This window comes from Parambassis ranga, chromosome 15 (assembly GCF_900634625.1).
Source record: "Parambassis ranga chromosome 15, fParRan2.1, whole genome shotgun sequence".
In the NCBI taxonomy this organism is placed as follows: domain Eukaryota; kingdom Metazoa; phylum Chordata; class Actinopteri; family Ambassidae; genus Parambassis; species Parambassis ranga.
In genome coordinates, this window is record NC_041035.1 from 162,955 (window position 1) to 170,040 (window position 7,086).

The window sequence follows — 7,086 nt, forward strand, 5'->3', positions numbered from 1 at the left end:
CCGCCTCTCCTCTTCCTCCAACAACAAATAAATATATTAAAATATTCCAAATGTCTAAATCCACACTGTTGTCCCGCTTGTTGTGTAGTCCGTGTTGTGTCGCTGTCGCTGCTTTTGTTTTTCCCGGGGCAAAATTTATGACGTCGCGCCACAATCAGGAAGTGCTTTGAAGGCCAGACCATCCCATTTACCAAAGGTTGAGGATCCTCCGGAGGATCCGCAGGAGGACGCGGCCTCCTGAGACCGCGTAGGCTGCGTCCTCCGAAGGATGCAGACCCTGAAATGAGACACAGCTAATGTGTCAACGATTATTAAGGTTAGGGGTGTGTCGTGTCAAAGCGCATATTTAAACCCTTCTAAATAAAATCGTATAAAACTTTATTGAACACATGAACAAGCACAACACACACAAAGCACACGGTAACATGCACAGCTGGAGTAAAAACCAACATATTTCACAACACATTTTATTGTTTGGTATACATTTACAACAACCAACTGCTTCCAAATTATGAAATAACATTCCATCATATCTTTGTGTTGGATTATGTTGGGCTTGTTCCGGTCCACTCACAGCATTTCATATGATATTTCACACATAATATAAGGAGGCTTGTTCATATGATATTTCACACATAATATAAGGAGGCTTGTTCATATGATATTTCACACATAATATAAGGAGGCTTGATATTTCACACATAATATAAGGAGGCTTGTTCATATGATATTTCACACATAATATAAGGAGGCTTGTTCATATGATATTTCACATATAATTTAATTTAATTTAATTTAATTTAATTGCTTGAAATGCAAGCGTTTATTATACTTGATTGTTGGTCCGGCTCCGGTGTCGCGATTTTGACCCCCTGAACGTGCTCAAAAACTCACCAGATTTGGCACAAAATTGTCCCCCGACGAAAATCGCGTCTTGACACTGTCGCCATTGGCGGGCATGGCTGCATGGCTCTGGGTGAAGGGTGAAAATATTCACCGCAACTGCTACAGACTTCAGACTCGGTACAATGATGTATCGCCTCGTGACAAGAAAAAAAGCCTCTTGGACGAAAATTCCACGACATACAAGAAGTTGCCCATTTTGAAAAAAACACGCCATTTTGCTTACCCCACACTTTTGTGAACTCCTCCTAGCGGAATTGCTTGACATGGCTAAAAATTGGTGCCCTTGCCCTTAAGGGGTCAAGGACCAAAAGTTATCAAAAACGCAGCACTTTGTCATACCGTCTGGCTGTGGCGCCACCACGAAGTTGACCCTTCGCCAACGCATAGGAAATGGATGTATTTGTGGCTGTATCTCCCACATACTTTATCCTATGTGGATGAAAAAAATCAGGCATGCTGGGCCTGTCATTCTGAACAGATTGATATGCTAATGAGCTGATGCACTCATAGCGCCACCTACTGGCAGTATGAATTGTGTTCAGGCTGATTTTCCATGTTCCAGACCTCGTATTTGAACGAACTCCTCCTAGGGAAATACTCTGACAGACCTGAGATTTTGTCACATGGTTCTGAAGACATGGCTGAGCAAAAGTTATCAAAAACGCAGCTCGATGTTACACCGTGTGGGCGGGGCATCGCCACAAAGTGTGTGTCTTGATTTCTTCATCCTACCTGCCTCTTACTCTATCATGACATCAGCCCCTGTACACCTTTTCATATCACCTTATCGTCATATGTGAGCTCAAACCAGAGCAGAGGACCCTCCAGGGTCCGGACAGGAAACCAGAGCAGAGGGCCCTCCAGGGTCCGGACAGGGAGCCATGGTTGGGGGTCCCACAGTGACCGGACCAGTCACTGGGGCTGAAGGTCCCTCTGGGTCAGGGCATGTACCCAGAGCTGAGGACCCTCCAGGGTCAAGGCTGGATGCTCTCCCAGGTTCCATAATCTCCCCAGCTGCTGAAGAAAAAGAAATTCGGCGATCAGTCAACTGCTGCACCTCTTCCCTGTCCCCACTGGTTTACCTGGCTCCAGAGGATCACTCAAAAGGTATCCTCTCTGGGCTATGGCTAGAAGCAGCCGATTTAACCTCTCCTGCATCTGCTGTGTCCATGTTTTGGCCAGTTTGTACTGTCAAGGTTTGTGCAGGTGAGTGGACACAGGTGCAGAACGCAGAGCGGTTTAAAATCAAAAAGGCTTTATTTTGTGCCAGGAGGGCAAAGTCCAAAGTACAAAACACAAAATCACACTTGACATGGCAAAAACTCAGAAAAGCAAAAACTAGGTTACTTAGCAAGGAATCTAGGCAGGTTTCAAAAAAAGGCAAGACAAGTAACCTGGAGGATCGCGAGGTCAAGGCTGGCAAAAGCATGGACACATCCCCCTGAGACACACAAACTCCTTGAACGACGAGACAAACTGGCACCGAGTGTAGGGAGGACACAGACTAAATACACAGGGAGCAGGGTAGACAACTAGACACAGGTGAGACACATGAGGGAGGGTCAGGTAATCACCGGGGGGGGGGGAGGAGGGAGAACACAAGGAGGGGGAGGTCAAGACACCTGAAACGAGAGTCAGTGATGCAGATCTAAACAGGAAACACCAAAATAAAACAGGAAGTAACACAAATAAACACAAACCAATTTCAAAACAAAAGCTGTGGCTCAAACCTGAAACCCTGACACTTTAAGGGTGTATGTTTATATAAAAATAGGAAAATTACTTAGTAAACACATAACAAATTAAATAAATGATAAATTATTTCCAATGGTACAATCAAATAACTGTAGGGGTCAGCGTTTTTTTTTTTTTAAATTGACAGACCTTCTGAGTCATTTAGCCAGGCTTAGTTGTGGCAATATTGACAAATGCACATTTTCATAGGTACTGAATTTTGTAATGTAAAGTTTGATCCAGACAAGTTTGCAAGTTTGCAGCATACTGTGTAACTTTGACTAAAGCTGTAAATACATTTTGCTCAGTAATGTCTTCATAGCAATGTGCCAATCAGATATTTTCCCTAGGAGAAAAAAATACTGTGTGAACAAAATGGAATTTCCAAAATGATGGACTTCTTGTTGGTTTTATTATGTCACGTTGTGCTTCTGATGCTTCTGTTTAGGGTTGTTGTTTTTCTTGTTTTTTGTCAGCATTTCCTGTTTCATTTTGAAAATCACTCATGTGTTTCTCTTTTCAGACACTTTCACTTCCTGCCATTCCAGCCTTTGTTTACTATTTTTTTTAGTGCTTAGAAGTTTTTGACATTTTCTGCCTGACTTGTTTTCCACTTGTTTTCCTACTATGGCCGAAGTTTCCAGTACAGACTTTAAATCATCTGCCTGCGCCTTGAGTTGTGCTTTTGTGTCCTCCTCTGTCCTTGTCACATAGAGGATTTGTCCACATTAAATAAAAATGTGGGATACTGCAAAAAAAGCAAAAAATAAAAATAAAATAAGGAGCATCTGTACACCAACTTTCAAGCACATAGGTCAAACTGGGACCCAGATCTCATTTAAGGGGTTGCTACTGAATCATTTGTACAAACACCCTAATACAGCAGGGTCTTTGTAACAGTCATTGCTCGGGTCCTAATATTGGTGAATGATTATATTTTAAAATACAATAAAATAGGGCTTTACGCTGCTATATGTGCTTGGGCCATAATAAAATTTTTTTCCAAGAGTTTCAATCGAGGCAACTGGATAAGCCATATTAAGTTAATTTTCATTGTAGAGTTGACAGAGAAAACAAGAATACATCTATAAAAAAAGAAAGATATAGTTCATTTGATTTTCAATTATTTCTTTATTTCCTTTCTATTTTCAGTCTTTTCTTATTTCCTTTTTTCAAGCCACCAAGCTAGTGGACAACCACTCAGGAATGTTTAGTCTTAAAACATACAATGTGTACACACTTGTTTTGCAATGTGTTAAGTTCTCCAAAGAACAATATGTAAATATTAAAAGAGTCCATTACCTTTATTGTTCATGGAGAATTATGTAGATACTCATTTCTTTTCACATTGTACATGAATATGTTTTTATTGGGATTGTGCAGGAAATGAGTCTATTTGTTTTTGCACTCATACACAAGGATGCAAGAGATTGGAGTTGGGCTCATTCACTGTATTTCAATCACAATCACACATTCCCAGCTTGGGATGAATAAAGTACTTCTGTTTTATTCCACCCATATCATTGAGCTTTGCAAGAACAGTATAGTTTGTCCAAGAGTTTAAATTTAGCAACAACCTTAGTCATGTGAGTTTCACCAAGACCCACCCATAGAGGTCCTAAGCACGTAAAAGATGGAGTCCCCACCACAACAGCAGCAGAACTAATGAAGCCACTTGGGGGGAGTGGCAAAACGTCTTTAGAAAACAATCCATGATTCCTGTAGCCTCAATCTAAACTCTTGGACATAACATGACCTGGATGAAGGAGAGCATCCACAGCAGTAGAGTTTGTATTGGCAGTGATCCTAGCATTTATGGGTCTGAAAAAGCAGCAGTGCTATGGGAACCACATTTTCATTTTGAATATTCATGTGATTACCTGTCACATTGATCTCTAGCCTCAATAATGATCAATTCATTTATGTAATGTTTGCTTGTTTTATTCTGATATTTAGGCCGGTCTTATTCTGTTGTCAGTAAAACCTCTGATCAGATCGGTGATATGTGAGGCTAAAGCTATGAGTCATCCTGGCATCCTCAGTACAGTGTTCAGGTCCTGCCCATTCCATCTATTAGCTTGTTATTTAATCAACAGCTCCACTGTTACAACTGCAGCAGGCAGGAGTTTGGATGCATATCATCCTGCTCCTCTTTTTCTGACAGCTGGTGTTCTTGCTCTGTTGGGAGGTGCTGGTGTTTTGCCGTGACAGCTTGGCAGCATGGTGTGCTGTCTCCTTGATCTGCAGCTCTAGATGTCTCTGGATGGCTAGACCTAGCTCCTCAGGGTCAACAGAGGCTCCGTAGACCTCCCATGTCATGCCTTCAGCATCCCACTTAACTTCCTTTACTGGGGACTTGACAGGATCACCCAGTTTCTTTCCACCAGGACTGTCAATGTTTGGAGTCTGGCTGAAGGAGGTCTTGCCCCTGTTGTCATCTGCCAGACAGATTTGAGGGAAGACATGACAACTTGTGGTTTGACCTGTCTGCACTCCCACATCTATCATGACTTTGCAAGCTGTCATAGTCCCGATGTCACGATATGTAGATCTGACTTGTCCACGTGGGCTGTTACTGTAGTCCTCCCTGCTGAAGTGCTTTTGTGGTTGTCCACCAGGTCCAGGCGGCAGTGAGTTGATCTTTGAACAGCTGAGGTTGCAGCAGTGCAGTAGATGTTTGGCATCCAGGCCTGTCTCACTGACAGAGGAGATGAGCCGGGGCAGGGTTAGATGGTTAGCTCCTGAGGCAGGCAGTGCTGTATGCTGTATGTTGCAGCTTGGCTCCATGCCTGCTAGACATGGTAGCAGCTGGGATGCTGCTGGAGTGTGTTGTGAATGGCAGTAAGTAGCCAATGGTTCTTCAAAGTTTGCATGGTGATTATAAGAACCATAACAGAGTGTAGATGAAATACAAACACAGTTGCTATTTGGCTGCTGTACACCACCTTCACCGCTGCTGCCCCCTTTGCAAATAGTGGTGACAGCATTGCACTGCAGCAGCTGCATGGCTTGTTTGCAAGCTAACATGGAGTGAGCCTCTTGGATATCTTCTCCATGATCAGAGTTTCCACTGTCTGGGTCCTGGGAGGGCATTATTTGTGTCACCTGAGGTGAAGTGTCTGAGTGACTCCTCTGAACAGGCAAAGAGGCTGGCTTTAATCTCTGCACTACCTTGGCTGTGTCAGGGCTGGTAGCAGCAACAACTTTCTTGTGGTGGTGTGAAGGTTTGTGTATCTCATGTTTGGGAAGTCCATGGTTCTCAGATGAGCTGTTGAGCATCAGGCTACTGCAGTTAGTGTCTATGGTATGGGAAGTTGCAGAATGTTCTTTACAGATTTCATTGGCAGTTAATTCCTGACAGGTGTATCCTGGTCCTCCAGCCAGTCTGCAGTGTGTTGCTGTCTTTCTAGAACTCTTGGGGGTGTCAATGAGAGGTTGACTATTGAGGCTAGATTCCAGGGGAATAGCTGCCCCCAGTGGGTAAAGCTTTGACACAGGATGCCCGGGCTCTGCCATGGAAGACCTTAAAGAAGCAGAACACATAGTAAGATAGATGGAGAAGTTGTATCTATTAGAAATGTGTTGACTTGAATAGGAGCTCTGACTGTCCAAAAAGAACATCAGAGCAGACCTTAAATTCAGCATCATAATAAATAATACCTTTAGTAGCAGCCCATCTATCTGACAGCTTGAACTTAAAATGAATCTTTTACCAGACCCTTAACCAATTTACCATCAGCACTTTAAGAGAAACCTGTAAGGTTCACAGGTCAGCAGCAGCAGTGTAGGTTCTATAATATGTTTAAGTCAGAATGCACAATATTTTCATCAAAACATCTGTATTGAAATACATATTGACTTTTCCAATCAGATCATCTTATTATACCTTCATTTTTCCCATCTTTTTCGGGCGAATAAATATAATCAGGTTTGGTGATGCAAAAATGCAATTTAGGAGGAAAAGGGGGAAAAAGAATCCAGTCCATAATATAATATATATATAATAATATATAGTAATCCAATCTTCAGTCCTCGGGCCCTAACTAAGATGCAGGAAAGTCAAAATCCCACAATGAAACCCTGACTTAATATGATTAATTAGCTATAAAAGCATGTGTTATTATTAAATGTCAGGCTGGATGTTATATTATATAAATACCAGAAACTTCTACACACTATAACTTTTCTGGTCTGCTTGTAGTCAGTGTCCTGCATGTCCTGCATGGACTACTACTACTTATGGACCGACGATATATATAGATATCTATTACAATATAATCACTGTTTCATCTTGCTGTCATGTTTGCTCTGTACTGTATCATGTTTGTATCATGTTTGCTCCTCTCTCTCTCCTCTCTCTCTCTCTCCTCCTCTCCTTCATCCTCTCTCTCTCTCATCCTCTCCTTCATCCTCTCTCTCTCTTTCTCCTCTCCTTCATCCTCTCTC